This window comes from Pituophis catenifer, unplaced genomic scaffold (genome assembly GCF_029215685.1).
Source record: "Pituophis catenifer annectens isolate HBS135680 unplaced genomic scaffold, rPitCat1.0.hap2 SCAF_2, whole genome shotgun sequence".
In the NCBI taxonomy this organism is placed as follows: domain Eukaryota; kingdom Metazoa; phylum Chordata; class Lepidosauria; order Squamata; family Colubridae; genus Pituophis; species Pituophis catenifer.
The window spans coordinates 173,728,296-173,745,900 of record NW_027256882.1 but is presented as its reverse complement, the minus strand read 5'-3'; the positions used below and the strand labels follow the sequence as shown (position 1 = coordinate 173,745,900).

The following is a 17,605-nucleotide window of genomic DNA, read 5'->3' as shown; positions in this document are numbered from 1 at the left end:
GTTAAAATAAGAATGCACATGAAAACTGTCTCAGCCCATGATTGTACTGAGTATAGTCAGCTACCTATGTAGTTTTATACAGCACACCCACCCAACTACAGACCCTCCAGATATGCTGAGTTACAACTCACATCATTTATAGCCAACAGAGAAGATACCTTCTTGGAAAAATCTTACAGAGCACATTTATGCCACTTCTAATGATGCCTTGGGGACACTATGTAATCAATGATACCTTGGGGGCATTATGTCTGATATGTCAGTCATTTGTCAGATTATAAACTAAAACATTTCAGCTAGTCTAGTTACTGGAGCTATATACTGTGTGCATGTGTTTTTATTAAAACATCTTTGTGCCACACGTTTTTAGAAGTCTGTGCACTGACTCATATAGGCATACGTACCGTTTGTTTTTCCTGTTTTTGAATGCAATTTGCTCTTGACTTATCCGTATATGCCAATTACTTCATTTTCACAAGATAATAGAATTACACAGTTGGAGGGGAGATCTGCTAATCTAGCCCTGCCTATTTGTCATCTCCAATGGCTGTCCAATCTTTGCTTGAAAACCTCCAGTGACTGAATCCCAGGACTTCAGTAGAGAGGTGGTTCCATTGCTTGACACAATAATTCTCAGTCAGAAAATTCCTCATTTTGAGTAAAAATTTCCCTCCTAAAGCTTTTACCCATTTTCCTATCTTTCTACCCTTAGGTGCTATGGAGAATAAATCCACACCTTGTTCCCTGTAATAGACCCTCAAATATTGGAAAAGTGCTTTTATGTTCCCCATTATTCTACATACTTGGACTAAACAGCAATGGCTATTTATTTGTGGTTCCTGCAAATAGACCATCTACATGCCAGAACTTGTTAAAACTTCTTAAAAACCCCTGGGGAGTCAGTTCAGACATGCTAGATTGAATTCACACCATACATGAAACCTGAAATCCGGATTAACAGATCATAAGTACTGGACTCACTTAAAATATTATTCTAAAATAAATGAAAATGATGGCTTGACTCACATGGAACATTCTTGGAGAATGACTGGATTCCTAGACTTACAAACTAACCCTCTTCTGCAGAAAGAGAAATGTCAGATGCTGCTCTCATGTGGAACAAAAACCACGATTTTTAAGCTATGATGTGCTAAATAAGCCATCATGATCTGATTCAAACATAACATACCATAACTGAGAGCCAGTTTTGTGTAATGGCAAAGGAGACGGAGTCCTAGTCCAGTGAAAGCCGGCTGGGTAGCTTTGGGCCAGTCTGTCTCTTTCAACCCACCTCACAGGGTTGTTGTAGGGAAAATAGAAAGCATATTTTAGGTGCAGTATGTTTGCTGCCTAGAGTTGATTAGATAGATAACTAATAATAATAGTTAACATTCACTTACCAATCAAGGTAAAATAAATGAATCCCACTTTGGCTTAGTGCACATCTGTGAACAGAAGGACCAATGGCTTATCCATCCAGTGAAAGAAATTTCAAAGACACATCATATCTCAAACCCAGTGGTGGGTTTCAAAATTTTTTATTACCGGTTCTGTGGGTGTGGCTTGGTGGGTGTGGCGTGGTTTGGTGGGCGTGGCAGGGGAAGGATACTGTAAAATCTCCATTCCCACCCCACTCCAGGGGAAGTTTACTGCAAAATTCCCATTTCCTCCGGATCAGCTGGGATTTGGGAGGCAGAGAATAGATGGGGGCGGGGCCAGTCCGAATTTTTACTACAGGTTCTCCAAACTACTCAAAATTTCTGCTGCTGGTTCTCCAGAACTGGTCAGAACCTGCTGAAACCCACCTCTGCTCAAACCCATAAGATACACAGTGAATGGAGTCTCATTCCCTCATTGTCAGAGATCAGGTTGTTTAGGTTGTACCCTCCTTCTTGTGATCACAGCTTCTTACTAACCAAAAAGGTTATAAAGAGTTGGTTGGCAATACCTTTAGGCCAAAGACTGGCCTATAACCAGGTTGACCACACTTTCCCGGTTACCCAAGATAAAATTCTGGTCACACCCAACGGGTCACCTGACCTCTCCTCATCTTCTCTTTGTGGCAGGACTCTCTTGGCTTAAGGAGGAAAAATCGTCTTCGGGAAGATGGCTGGGAGGTGGGGGGGGGGAGAGAAAAGCTTAAATGTTAGGGCTGGGAACCAGGACGACACTACCGTGAATAAATGGCTTTTACAAGAAACTGGAAACTGTTTGAGGAAAGCGCCCCGGACTTCCCAGATAAAATATTTGCAGATTTCTGCAAATATTTAATAATGGTTGGCTTGTGTCCCTTTAAAACACACACACACACAATCCAACGATGGCAATTCCCAGGTGGTCAAAACTGAAAGGAAGAGAGAGCCTCTGAGCATATGCAGCATGCTCCCTTTTTCTCCTCCGCCCCGGGTAACAAACCCCCGCCTGCCCTCTTCCTTCCCACCCGCACTCGTGGGAGATAAAAGACGAAAGAGGTGCGAAAGAGGAGGGGCGCCTTAAGCCCCCGCCCCGCTGAGTCTCGACCCTCCGCTCTTCTTTCCCTCGCGCGATCGCTTCCTTTGAAGGAAGGGAAGCCCCCTCCCCGCCTCCCCGTCCGCCAAGCACACCCGGTACAGCACGGCTGTATGCGGATCTCCTTCCAGCCGCCGAAGGGTTAAGGCAGACGTCGGGGAGAATAACGCGCGCTCACACACACACACACACACACACACACACACCGAGACACCACAGCACACCATAAGCTGGAGGTGTGCAGCCGACAGCCACGCTACGCTACAGCCGGCCTCTGCGCGTTATGTGTGTGCGCGAAAGCGGGAGACATAACACAGACAGACAGGCACCGCGGCGAGGGGGGAATGAGGAGCCGTCAGGGACAGGACGCGAGGAGGTAAACAAACAATAACCGCACTCCCCCCCCCACAACACACACACACACACATACACACCCTCCCTCCTTCCTTCCCGCCGCCTTCTATACTCGCCTCCCAGATCCCCCGCCTCGTTTCGTTTGCCTGATCGAAACCCCGAGGAAGGGTGGATTTTCCTCGGCCGGAGCCCACCCAGCGCCCTCAAGATGAGGTCGAAGAAAGCTCCCTTCCCCAATGGGAGATGGGGTCGGTGCTGGGAGTGAAGATCCTCGGCCGCCCGCCGGCTGCTACACACACACACACACAAACACACACACACACGCACACCTCTTCTTTTCTCCTGGTCAGCCGAGCTCTGGATGGCCGAAAAATCAAAGTCAACTCGCTTATCCAGAGGGGGACAACAACAATAAATAAATAAATAAATCGGCGCCGTCTCAAGGAGAAGCAAATGGTAAGGAATCCTGCCCAGGATTTGGGCAGAGACAACGGGGAGTCTTGGGAGGCGGGAGGGTGGCTGCTTCTATTGTAGTTTCCATCTCTCCCACCTTAAAAGTTTTTAAGGGGTGGGGGAGCGAAAACTACAGCTCATCCATTGAGCCCCGGGAGGGAGGTGGTGTGTTACAACTACACCCATGCTCTTGGGGCCTGGGGAGAGGGGGAGGAGATTGAAACTACACAAAGGGGGCAGAATTGGGCCAGGGGGACCTTTGGCCTCCATGGGAATTTGCTAGCTTTGAGTCAAGCTTTGAAGGAGTTGGTGGGGTGAGGGTAGGGTCAGGGATCAGGAAAGGGCTTGGATTAAGAGCCTGTCCTTCATTTTAAAGCAGGTAATGCATGGTGTATTTCTGTAAAATACCCCTTTTTTTTTGCCCCTGATGTTCCCATTTTACAGATGAGACCTTGACAAAGAAAGACAGGAATTTGCTGGGCACTTCTGGGATCCACAGCAAGATTGTGGCCCAAAAAGGCCCATTTCAATGCCTGAGGGAATGTCCAGAGGGTGGGAAAGGGCAGGATACAAACTCAGCTGGGGGAAGTATTTAACTTTTCCTTCCTCTGCAGGCCAGCCCTTTCAAATTGTGCTCCAGCACCAGTCTTTTGCAGGGCAGGCCAGCAGGTCTCTCTGGATCACATTTCACAATGGCCTGTGTGTAGACAATTTTGTGAGCTTCTGAATGGATATAATATAAGGGCAAGTTGGCTGTGCTTTCCCACAGGGAAGGACCTCCAAAGAACAGAAGATTTACCCCCTGGAATCAACAGAGGGCAGAGACTTCATTAGAGAGACAGGTGACATTTTGGGTGACTTTGAGGGTTCTCTGTCAGGGGTCTCCAACCTTGGCAACTTTAAGACCTGTGGACTTCAACTCCCAGAATTCCTCAGCCAGCAAAGCTGGCTGAGGAATTCTGAAAATTGAAGCCCACAAGTCTTAAAGTTGCCAAGGTTGGAGACCCCTGCTCTAAGTAGATTCTGTAGGTAACCTCTTTCCCTGCCTCCTCCAGTCCAGAGCCAAGAAGTGGTGGCTGTGGCTTGGTTTGGACTAATAGCTCTCTGGCATGAGCTACCTTGAACCCCAGAGCTTGAGTGAAAAAGCATGCCATAAATAGCTTTTCACTGTCACACTTGGAAACAACCGAGTGGGGAAGGAAATCCCACCAATAAATGTTCACACATCTCCTTACCTGAGATGTGTTTACCTTTCTGGAAGTCTTTTGGTGCTATTTGGGAGAGAAAAATCTCTTTAGGAACAAACTTTAATGAGCAGTGCAGTTTGTTCACTGGAGGCAGTGACTCTGAATGCCTTATGCAAGATACCGATTGTGTGTGTTGTTATACTTCAAATTATCTTAGGAGGAAGCTCTTTTGACTATTACAGGTGTATTAACTTTATTTCAAAATAAATGATCCATGTGTTATATTTGGGAGACTGTTCTATCCATTTTGCCGTAAAGGCCCTTGAACATCTGTCCCAAAGGAAATGCCACTGACCCTGATGCCAAATTTGTGACATACACATATGCAGGCAGACAAAACCCATCTCTTATCGCAGGATAGACAGGAACCAATTAAACACTGAATGAGTGAAACAAAACAGAAAACGGTAGGAGAGGCATTCCAGCCTGATCAGGGGCAAAACAATGGGACACTGTGGGTCCAAAGCTTACATATCAGAAGGGTGAAAAGCCTGGTGAAAAGGAATATTCCTTGCCTTTGCTTCCTGTTAATTCGATGACTAGCAGGATTAATGCGGTCACTGCTGGAAATTCAAACTTCTGAGATCTCTTTCTAATCGCAAAGCAATAGCTGGCCCAGTGCAGGCAAACAAGGAATAAATTCTTGCTAGACTGACCTAGTTTGGTGTATCCCCCCCACCCTTCCTTGTACCCCCCAAGTGGCTTAACCAGAAGCTGTGAGAACTGGGAAGGAAACATTAGAGCAATTGCTCCACTCTATTACATCAAATCAAACCAAGAATCTTGAGCCTTTGCAGAAGGACCAATATATCATAGCATAACCTGAGCCCTCAGCTGAGAAGCATCTGCAACCCAAAACAGGTTCTCCAAGGTCCAAAAGGGGATTGGAAGCAGTGATGTTGTCAGTGTAAGACTTTCAGTAGAAGTATAGGTTCTGCTCCGTATCATACGGGAGGCCTCAGCAGATCTCTTGGAAGCAAGACACACCACTGTATTAAAAATGGGGGGGGGATCTATAAGGTCTATAGGTAAAGGTAAAGGTTCCCCTCGCACATATGTGCTAGTCGTTCCTGACTCTAGAGGGCGGTGGTCATCTCCGTTTCAAAGCTGAAGAGCCAGTGCTGTCCGAAGATGTCTCTGTGGTCATGTGGCCGGCATGACTAAATGCCAAAGGCGCATGGAATGCTGTTACCTTCCCACCAAAGGTGGTCCCTGTTTTTCTACTTGCATTTTTTACATGCTTTCAAACTGCTAGGTTGGGACAAGTAACAGGAACTAATCCCGTTACATGGCACTAGGGATTCGAACCACTGAACTGCCAACCTTTCGATCGACAAGCTCAGCGTCTTAGCCACTGAACCACTGCATCCCAATATAAGGTCTATAGATTTATATAATCTATCTATGATTTCCTTCATAAAATTATTAACTGTCCCACTGGAAGGGACTTCAAAACAGGAGGTCCAAATTGAAAAAAAAATAGGTGACCTGTTTTTTGACACAATAGCCAATTCCTTACAGTACTGCTTTCTGTTCCTCTAAAGAAGTCAGGGAAGGAGGAAGTAATTTGCAACAGTTTAGTAACTATTTGATATTTATATGCTTTGGGGAGAATGCTGTGAGTTTGGGATAGGGTCCAAATCAAAGGATGCTATAGTCAACCTGCCATTGGCACCTTGAACTTACTGGCTGGAAGTATTATTAACAGGGAAATTTAAAAATGTACCAAAAAGAACAAGATGAATTGAACAGAGAATATGCATACATTGATGATTTTTGTTTCTTTCAAGAGGGGAAGTATGTCTTAGGATCTGACATTCTCTCGGTTTTCATACGCTGATCTCTGGGACAGTATTGTGTGACCCATTGTATTTTTTGTGCAAAGTGGAGCTTTCCAGACTCCAGATCCACATTCCTTCATCCACCCTTCCCTTCTTTTCCCTTTCCAAAGTCTCCTGAGTTACAAGAGGGTTGGATGGGGCTGAGAGCCAGGAATCCTGAAAGAGAAAGGAGACCTGGCTGTTGAGTAGATTAGAAGCTGGACTTTTGCCTTGCTGTGAGAAAGGATTTCAAGAGTTAAGCCCTCCAACTCTATCAGCAGGGAGCTTAGCCCAGCTCAGTCCAGCTCCTGAGAGGGCCCAAGGCAAATTATCCCAGAAGGGTCAGGTGCTCTTCTTTCTCTTGCCAGCTTTCTAATCCCCACCTTCTGTGGAGAGAAGGGAATGAATGGGAAGCAGGCCCAGGACTAGGAGATGGAGAAGCTTTCAACCGCTTAATCTGTTCTCCCCTCCAGTAACAGAGAGAGCAGAAATCTAACAGCCCAAATGTTCTGCTGAAAAATCCTCAGATCTACAAGTGTGGGAAGAGATGGTCTCTCTCTCTCTCTCTCTCTCTCTCTCTCTCTCTCTCTCTCTCTCTCTCTCTCTCTCTCTCTCTCTCCACTACTCCTTACTCTCCTGCATAGTTGCAATTAATTAAATCACGTCTGGGCATCCCAAAGAGGTGGGGGAAGGGAAGACTGACATTTCACCAAAATTGATGGATGAAAAATATAGCTGGAGTGGGAGCTGGGGATGGGGGGAATCTATAGCTCTGCATACTTCAATTCAATTCAATTGAACCTTTATTGTCAAAGCACAACACGTGTACAATGAGATTGGCTGAGACAACTTGATTTCTGGTTTATTGTTATATTGGTTAATGTAGTCCACCTTTTCTTAAGTTATATAGATGTTATGTCATGCCCTCATGTCTAAGGGTTTACATAACTACCACGAGAGTGTGGGGGTGGGGTTTCTTATTTTTTTACACAGAGTGTATCTTATATGCGCAGGGGTGGGCAACTGTGGCCCTTTTACAATCTGTGGACTTCAACTCCCAGAATTCCTGAGCCACCTGTGGACTTTAACTCCCAGAATTCCTGAGCCAGCCTGGCTGTCTCAGGAATTCTGGGAGTTGAAGTCCACAGGTTGTAAAAGGGCCACAGTTGCCCACCTCTGTTGTATGCTGTTTTTTATGATAGAAGTGTACCAGAAAGGTAAACCGGTGATTGGGTTAAAATGGTGGCAGATTTGGCAAGCTATTTTTCCTCCTGTCTTGTAGGGGTAACGTTAATTTCTTTTAAAATATCACAAGTATTTTACTTTCTGTGGGTCCTACCTATATGGCTAAGTTTATTACTGTAATTACGTGCTTTGGGAGTAGAGCGATCAACATTTTTGACTCTTCATTGGGAAAATATGGACTGGGTGAGGGACAAAATTGAATTTGTATACAGTTAGTTCTCAATTTACAACCACAATTGAGCTCAACATTTCTGATGCTAAGCGAAACATTCGTTAACTGAGTTTTGCCCCACTTTACTATTTTTCTGGCTACATTTGTTAAGTGAATTGCTATAGCTACTGTAAGTTAGTAATACTGTTGTTGAAGGGACATGGTGGCTCAGTGGGTAAGACGTTGAGCTTGTCAATCGAAAGGTCGGCAGTTCAGCGGTTCAAATTCCTAGTGCCGCGTAACGGGCTGAGCTCCCCTTACTTGTCCCAGCTTCTGCCAACGTAGCAGTTCAAAAGCACGTAAAAAATGCAAGTAGAAAAATAGGGACCACCTTTGGTGGGAAGGTAACAGTGTTCCGTGCACCTTTGGCGTTTAGTCATGCTGGCCACATGACTACGGAGACATTTTCGGACAGCGCTGGCTCTTCGGCTTTGAAATGGAGATGAGCACCGACCCCTGGAGTTGGGAACGACTAACACATATGTGCGAGGGGAATCTTTACCTTTATCGTTGTTAAGTGAATCTGGCTTCCTCCATTTACTTTGCTAGTCAGCAGATTACAAAAGGGGATCACATGACCCTGGGACATTGCAACGTCATAAATATGAATCAGTTGCCAAGTATCTGAATTTTGATTGTGCGACCATGGGGATGCTCCAACGGTCATAAGTGTGAAAAATGGTGGTAGCTCACTTTTTTCAGTGCTCTTGTAATTTTGAATGGTCACTAAATGAACTGTTATAAGTTGAAGACAACCTGTACATGTCTAGCAAGACTTAAGGAACTTGCTTCATTCTTTAAAACAACCCCTTGAAAAATGGGGCTGTTTTCAAGTTAAATTATACAAGCTTCATTGAATATATTGAAAAAGCCCATTTTTCTACTACTACTTCTGGGAAGAATATAAAAGGCAATCATTTTGCTCTTTTAAACCTCCTGAAACATTCCTGCTCCTTTCCATTCCTGTTATCATTAATTCACTTATTTTCTGAGGGCCAGAAATGAGGCATCCCGTGGCTCCTGGAAACAGCTAAGAGCATCGTCCAACTGCTAGAAATTTGCCAAAGCACAGACATTTCTTTGGTACGTATTTTGCTTTGAACAGCAAATTTTAACTAATAATCTCAGATTATTGCATACAAATCAGTGCACAGCTAGAGACTTATCAATACGGGTAGTCCTCAACTTACAATCACAATTGAACCCCAATTTTCTGTTGCTAAGTGAACCATTTGTTGTGAGTTTTGCTTCATTTTACAATCTTTCTTGCCATAGAGGTTAAGTGGATCGTTGTAGTTGTTAAGCTAGTGACATGGTTGTTAAGTGAATCTGGCTTCCCCATTGACTTTGCTTGTCAGAAGGTCGCAAAAGGTGATCACAGGACCCCAGAATACCGCAACCGTCATAAATATGACTCAGTTGTCAGCGTTTGAATTTTGATCACACAATCATGGGGATGCTGCAATGGTCATAACTGTGAAAAATGGTCATAGGTCACATTTTTTAGTGTCGTAACTTCGAACGGTCACTAAATGGATTGTTGTAAGTTGAGGATTGCCTGTATTGGTATACCACCAGGTCTGTTATTCAGGATAGGGAAAATGATCAGTTTGGGTTCATTCATTTCTCACCCCTTATATTTGTTTGATCCTGCTTCTGCACTGAGTTTTTTTTTTAAAAAAGCCACTACTCAAATTTAAACATGTAACTCTTCTAATGTATGGATTTCTGCATGCAATCTTGTCTGATAATGTATTTTTGCATGCAATTTCCCTAGAATGCCTTTTCCCCATGATTGCTGCCGCGATATACAGTTGCAAGAAAAAGTATGTGAACCCCTTGGGATTACGTGGAGTTTTGCATGAATTGGTCATAAAATGTGCTCTGAACTTCATCTAAGTCACAACAATAGAAAAATACAGTCTGCTTAAAATAATATTACACAAACATTAGATGTTGCCATGGTTTAATTGAACATAACATGTAAACATTCACAGTGCAGGGAGGAAAAAGTATGTGAACCTTTGGACTTAATAACTGGTTGACCCTCCTTTGGCAGCAATAACCTCAACCAAACGTTTCCTGTAGTTGCAGATCAGACCTGCACAACGATCTGGAGTAATTTTGGACCACTCCTCTTCACAAAACTGTTTCAGTGTAGCAATATTCTTGGGATGTCTAGTGTGAATCGTTCTCTTAAGGTCATGCCACAGCATTTCAATCGGGTTGAGGTCAGGACTCTGACTGGGCCACTCCAGAAGGCGTATTCTGTGCTGTTGAAGCCATTTTTTTGTTGAATTACTTGTATGCTTTGGGTCATTGTCCTGTTGCATCACCCATCCTCTGCGGAGCTTCAGTTGGCGGACAGATGGTCGTATGTTTTCCTGCAAAATGTCTTGATAAACTCTGGAATTCATTTTCCGATCAAGGACAACAATCCGTCCCGGCCCTGAGGCAGCAAAGCAGCCCCAAACCATGATGCTCCCTCCGCCATGTTTTACAGTGGGGATGAGGTTTTGATGTTGGTGTGCTGTGCCTTTTTTTCTCCCCACATAGTGTCGTGTGTTCTTCCCAAACAACTCAATTTTGGTTTCATCTGTCCACAGTATATTTTGCCAGTAGTGCTATGGAACATCCAGGTACTCTTTTGCAAACTTCAAATATGCTGCAATATTTTTTTTGGACAGCAATGGCTTCCTCCGTGGTGTCCTCCCATGTACTCCATTCTTGTTTAATGTTTTCCTTATTGTAGATGTGTCAACAAAAATGTTAGCATGTGCCAGAGATTTCTGTAGGTCTTTAGCTGACACTCTAGGATTCTTCTTTACCTCATGAAACATTCTGCGCTGTGCTCTTGCAGTCATTTTTACAGGACGACCATGCCTAGGGAGAGTAGCAACAGTGCTAAACTTTCTCCATTTGTAGACTGTCTTACAGTGGACACATGAACATCAAGGCTTTTGGAGATACTTTTGTAACCCTTTCCAGCTTCATGCAAGTCAACAATTCTTGATCCTAGGTCTTCTGAGAGCTCTTTTCTGCGAGGCATGGTTCACATCAGACAGTGCTTCTTGAAACCAGTAAACCCAAAACAGGTGTGTGTTTTTAAAGGGCAGGACAGCTGTCAGCAACACATCCAATATCATCACACTGATTGGAGTCAAGGTTGGCTCACTGCTGGCTCCAATTAGCTCTTGGAGAAGTCATTAGGCTAGGGGCTCACATACTTTTTCCTCCCTGCACTGTGAATGTTTGCATGGTATGTTCAATTAAACCATGGCAACATCTAATGTTTGTGTAGTATTATTTTAAGCAGACTGTGTTGTTCTATTGTTGTGACTTAGATGAAGTTCAGAGCACATTTTTTGACCAATTCATGCAAAACTCCACATAATCCCAAGGGGTTCACATACTTTTTCTTGCAACTGTATGCTTTTCCCTCTCTCAGGCATTTTTGTAAATATTATTTTATGGGAGAATTTTGGGACTCGGAATGGTACAAATGTTGAAGTATAGTCGGGCCATAGTCTGCCTTGTGTGAGAAGTATTGAATTAGGTATGTTCACCAAATTAAGCCTGTTTTTTTTAACTTGCTGAGAAGATTTTTATAAAATAATACAGTGACTTTAACATAAAATAAAATGTAATGAGATAAGGTTAGAAGGGTCAATTATATCCATAGTTACCTCTTCTGTGTAGATGTGTTTTTGCAACCTGGTCTACCCAAATAAGGGGAGGAGCATACTGTTTCCCTTTCGCCTTTCAGCCCTAATCCAGGAGCCTTCACAGGCAGTCGCTTTCACGACAAACTATTTTGTGTCAGTAAATATAAATTTAACGTTCTCCTGTGTAGCTAATTCCTTTTTTTGTGGTAGGCATATATGTCTTTGAATATGGATAAAATGCAGAGCCTTAATTAGCAAAACCTCCTACTTGATGGGTTATTTTTTTTACTGTGGGTAGGTGTTATGGAGCTCAGGCAGGTCTGCAATGCCTACAGGTGGCTCTGCAGGGGCTGTGAGTGAGCCAGCCGGAACTGTGACTGAGTGGGTGGACCTGTGGGCAGATATATGCTACAGAGTGCAAGTAGACAAGGTGGTGAGTAGCTGCTGGGCACTACAGGTAGTACAGGTAGTCCTCGACTTACAACAGTTCATTTAGTGATTGTTTTAAGTTACAATAGCACTGAAAGCAGTGACTTATGACCATTTTTCACACTTACAACCATTGCAGTGTCCCCATGGCCACGTGGACAAAATTCGGAGGCTTGCCAGCTGACTCATATTTATGACGGTTGCAGTGTCTCTGGGTCATGTGATCACCTTTTGCGACCTCCTGACAAGCAAAGTCAAATGGGGAAGCTAGATCCACTTAACCCCCGTGTTACTAATGTAAGAACTGCAGCGATTCACTTAACAACTGTGGCAAGGAAGGTCATTTAAAAAAGGGGCAAAACTCACTCAACAAATGTTTCACTTAGCAACAGAAATGTTGGGCTCAATTGTGGTCGTAAGTCGAGGACTACCTGAACAAAGTGCAGGATGGATGTTATGGAGTACAATATCCCTGGAATCCCTAATGCTGTTGTAGGATTCCTCAGGGGGAAAAAAGCAGCAGGAGCAAACTTCCCTGCCAGCTTCCCCATAGTTTTTGCTTATGGAAAGCCAGCAGGGAAGGTCACAAATGGAGATCATGTGACTGCGGGATACTGAAACCATCATAATTGTGAGCTGGTTTGCCAAGTGTCCAAACTGCATGCACATGATGGTAGGGGGGGGTGGCGTGCTGGAACAGCCGGATCTTCAAGGACCAGTCATAAATACTACTCGTTCATCAGTATTGAACAGTCGCTGAATGAATGGTTGTAACCCAAGGGCCACTTGTATTGTAAACTTTAGAGTGGTAGGCATCAGATGACGTAATTGGACATTAGCTTGGGTTCAGTTTGAAAGATCACGATCCAGAATGTGCAGCTTTATAGGTGGGGTAAGTATACCAAAGTTTTAGGCCAGGGGTGTCAAACTCAAGGCTTGTGGGGTGGATCTGGCCTGCGGGGTGCTTAGATCTGGCCCGCAGGGTCACCCTGGAAACAGTGAAGGACTGGCCTGTGGTGCCTTTGCCAGTAAAAACGGAGCTTGGGAGGGCCACACGCGGCCCTCCCGGGCTCCATTTTCAGCCACGACAGCCTCTTGCAGCCCTATGCCAGCAAAAATAGATCTCCATTTTCACTGGCAGAGGGCTGCAGGAGGCCATTGTGGCCGAAAACCGAGCCCAGGCAGGCCACGTGCTCAGTTTTTGCTGGCAGAGGTCTGCAGGAGGCCGTCGCGGCTAAAAACGGAGCCTCAATGAATGACATTGAGCTGGTCACACCCCCTGGCCACGCCCCCTGGCCCCCCAAGGTCAAACACAACCCTGATGCAACCCTCAATGAAATCGAGTTTTAAACCCCTGCTTTAGGCCCTGTCTATTTTGAAAATTCTTTGCAGGCGATTAATGTAGATGTGTTTTTAGTGTATCTATTCCTTCCCCGTCACCTGTTTCCTACAAAAGAAGTAAGAGGATCTTTTTAAAAAGTGGAAGAAGGAAAAGAGGAGTGTATTGCAATGAAAAACAGAATATTTGTCCCCATTATTTGGACTCGCTGCATCAGTCCATTCCATAAGAAGTACTCCCTGTGGGGTTTTAGCCCTTGGCAGAAAATTTCCTGGCTTATGAGGAAGAGATCCTGAAACCACATTGCCTTTTGCTCCCTTTTGATAGCTACTGAGTCAGCAACTGTAGTATAGTTGTCTTGCATTGGTGACCTGCAAGCTCCTTGTCTTTTACTTTAAACAATGCTTGTCTTTGTACCCAGGATGTGTAAGTGTGCTGTGACCATATGTCTGAAATTATGAAGCAGCGAATGTATGGAAGCATTGTTAAGCTGCAGCTGTTTCTGAGATGGGTAGACAAAGTTGATAGTATTATTATTCCTCTCCTAGGCAAAATGATTCTAGACCAGAGGGATTTGTAATATTGTGTTTTGTTTTGTTTTTGTCTCTTCGGTGAGATCAAGGTAGCATTGATGATCTTTCTTTCTCTAGAGAGAAAGACTCACTGCTTCGCTGTCACTGTGAAATTTATGATTAAGGCATTTGTAGTTGGATCTCCTGTATCAGATCCAGCAATATGACTTAGCAACTGGCATCTCGACTGCTTTGGGTGTCAGAGAACCCGTTGAATCCCAAAAGGGCATTCAAACTCCTTGCCCTCCCCTGAATAAAAATGGCTGCCATCTCACATAATTACAAAGCCTGTGAAAAATTCAGCATTCATGCATGAAGTTTACATGATCTGGACTTTCTTGTATGAGCTCTCCGGGAATCTGGTAGATCTCCTGAGATTGTGGCTACTTTTGATTTCAAAAGAATATAGTATTGGGAGGAGATGCTCAGGCCATCATGTGATGGTATCCAGGTGATGTACCCCTGATCTGTTTCAGCTCTCCCAGTTTAATGTCTCTCCAGATGTTTTGGAGGGCAATCCTTAACACCTCCATTCTGACAGGAGAAGGACACTTTATGTACTATGCAATAGACAAGAGGAATGCGTTCTTCAAAGGGGAGAAATGGCTGCTTCTGAAACTTGTTTATACTCCAAGTGGCCACCTCTGCTTGCAGGAGATTGCTATTTATAACCGTGATCTCTCAACTGCGGCTGCTGCTGCACCAACTCTTCAAGTTGGAGGAGAACAAGAGAGCAGTGGCAAAAGAGGCCCACTCCATTATTGACCATGAAGGAAGAAGGTTGTATGGGAGGATTCAGAACAGCTTTGTTTCTTTGCCTGCAGACGATGAAGCAAGTTTCCTGTAGCAGGAAACCCCAGGCACTGCACTGCAGTATTGTATAAAGAAACTTAGCCAGGAAAGATTTATTTCACATCAATTCTTCTCCAGTTTTTTATTTTCTTTTTGTTCTAGAGTTGAAAGAGTTTCAGATGTGACTTTCTCATTCGTCTGACATTAGTTGCGGCTTCTGCACTGGGATTCTCTGGGATTCCGTGTCAGACACAGAATTCCATATCAATATGGTTTTTCTTAAATCAGTGCGCACCATATCCTTATGATTTGCTCAGAGCTCTTAGTGTTGTGCTGTGAGAATTGTGTGCCGCTTGGAAGTTTGCAAACTTCAGTCCATCTCAGTCACAAAAGTGGCCTTTGGAGTTTAGTGAAACTATAAGGCAACAGGTTTTGGTGCTGGACCATTACAGGGCATGCTATGATTATGTATGTGCTTTGAATATAAGGCCCAGCAACAGTGAACAGTGTGATAACAGTCTCCCCCATCTCTTTTCAAATCTGCCAAGCAAAAGGGTGAAATTCCAAATCTATTATTCATGTCTTTATTTTCTGTCCCTGTTAATACCTGTGTGTGGTATTCACATAGGCTCCTTGCAAATTTGAACTATCACTTTGCTTTCTTTTTGCTTGTCATTGTTCTGTTTCAAAAACCACAACTGTAATGGGCAGCAGTAAAGTGCATCTGAGATCACAATGTGGTTATGCCTCCAAATAGAGCACCCTAGATAATGTTACCAGAAATAGGGCTGTTTCCAATATTTTTACTCGGACCCTTCGGATGTCAAATAGACTACTCTTTTTTCAAACGTATAAGGTTTTCTTCTCTGTCCTGGTACATTTTATACTAGGATCTCTAGGACTCATAGTTCCAACCCATCTGCAGAATGCCAGTTGGGCAAGACTGGTATAAAGGCTTCTGAATTCAATCTAGCAAACTTTAATCTTTTTTGTAACCCACACCCAGAATGATTGTGCATGAATTTTTAATTTCTGTGCTGTGTGGCCTGTATGGCTGGGATGATTAAGCAGCCAGTCTTCGCTGTCTTCCCCTTGACAATAGCTGCAAAGCGCTACGTCTTCCAACTGGCAGGCATTTTTGTTGGTTCATCTGCTTGCAGCCGCTGTGGCTGTGACTCCGTGTTGATCTAGTGTTATAAAGTCAGAGATTGAACATATTGATTTGACTTACAAAGACTGAAATATATTGATTTGATGCTAAGATGGGGTTTCTTTAATTTGATTTACACCCGGGGCTAATCCATGGTTTCTTTAATCACGATTTACTGAATAAAGCACAGTAGGGAGGATTTGTGCAACCCACCATATCACAAACCCTGTTTTACAGACCCATGGTGGCTATGTTCATGTAATGCACTCAACTTATGACTAGACAAAGCAAGCGTGGCCAAATGTGACACGGAAACCCACTATTTCTGATCTTGCAACAGGCAGGATTTCTAAGAACAGCATATCATGCACACCATGTTCCTAAGGCGTATTGTAATGATATGCATGGGCAAAAAAAAAAAAAAAAGAGGCAATATTGTGGAAAATAGCCTTTATTTATTTTGAATTCCAACTCATATTCAAGTTACAAAATATGTCAGGGTTCCTAGTCCCAACCCCAGCCCCCCCCCCCCAGTGTATTAGTAGATGGAGTAGGTAGTAGGTGGACCGATCACGTTGTTGCAACAAACATTTTGAATAAAGGAACTGCAGATGGGTTGGACACCTTGATTGTAAGTACCTTTGATGCCTTTTAGACAGTCATACAGTGGCATTATGTACTGTTGAGCTTTCGGAAACAGAAATTTAGTTTCCTTCCCAAAGGAGTTTATATCTAAAGTTTGGACGTGGAAGAGGCAACAGGGGAAATTGGGGGAGGATGAGGAAGAGAGGAATTAAGAGGGAGGAATGTAAGCAGATCCACGCAGGAACACTTGACTAGTGCTGTTAGCAGCAGACTGTTCGTGTGAAGGGTTAGCATGCAGGTTTGCTGCTTTATGGCCATGCTAGGGACTGCAGGGTTGTGTTTTGCTAGACATGGCAACATTGCAGGTGAAGATCGGCTTGATTTTATAAGCACCCAATGTTTCAGATGGGTTTTCTTCCTGCAAGAAATACATTGATCACTAGGGGGCACTGTGCTGCAAGTGCTACTCCCATTTTCCAACATCTGAGCCTGTCTCCCTTTTCTAGAAACTGAGTTTGGTAAGTACTGTATGTCTGGGTAGGTAGGAATTCTGTATATTTTAGAGTTACTTTCTTCTGCAGACAAACTGCAGCTGTAAAGAAAACAGGGCCTCATCTATACTGGTAGATTAGAACAGGGGTGAAATGCTCCCGGTTCGGACTGGATCATCCGATCCGGTAGCGATGGCGGCGGGTGGTTCGGAGAACCAGTAGCAAAAATCCCTGCCCCTCCCCCCCATGCCCAGCTGAGCAGCAAGATCATCAGAGGCTGGTTTTTTTACTTTTAAAAGCATTTTTTCTACAACCTCTTCGGCCAAAAAATGCTTTTAAAAGAAAAAAAAAGCCTCTGATAATCGCGCGGCTCAGCTGGGATCGTCAGAGGCTTTTAAAAGCATTTTTTCTACAACCTCTTCAGCCGAAGAGGTTGTAGGAAAAAAAATGCCTTTAAAAGCCTCTGGCGATCCCAGCTGAGTTGCCTGATTGTCAGAGGCTTCTAAAAGCATTTTTTTCTGCAACCTCTTAAGGTTGTAGAAAAAATGCTTTTAAAAGTTTTTTTAAAAAAGTTGGCCACGCCCACCCAGTCACATTACCCCCACCACCACCAAGCCACGCCCACAGAACCAGTAGTAACAAATTTTAGATTTCACCCGTGGATTAGAAACTGTGAATCACATATTCCAATAAGATTATTCACTTCCCTATTTCAAATACATTAACTTAAACCCAAGGATTATA

The 17,605-nt window shown here is 43.9% G+C and overlaps 1 protein-coding gene across 1 annotated transcript in view; it reads left to right on the top strand.

Moving 5' to 3' along the window:
- Positions 1–3,053: 3,053 nt before the first annotated feature.
- CCDC120 (coiled-coil domain containing 120) overlaps positions 3,054–17,605 on the top strand; it is a 39,393-nt gene continuing 24,841 nt past the window's right edge. Inside the window, exon 1 of the mRNA XM_070935125.1 lies at positions 3,054–3,318. The gene's annotated coding sequence lies outside the window, so the exon portion shown is untranslated. The remainder of the gene's footprint in view (positions 3,319–17,605) is intronic.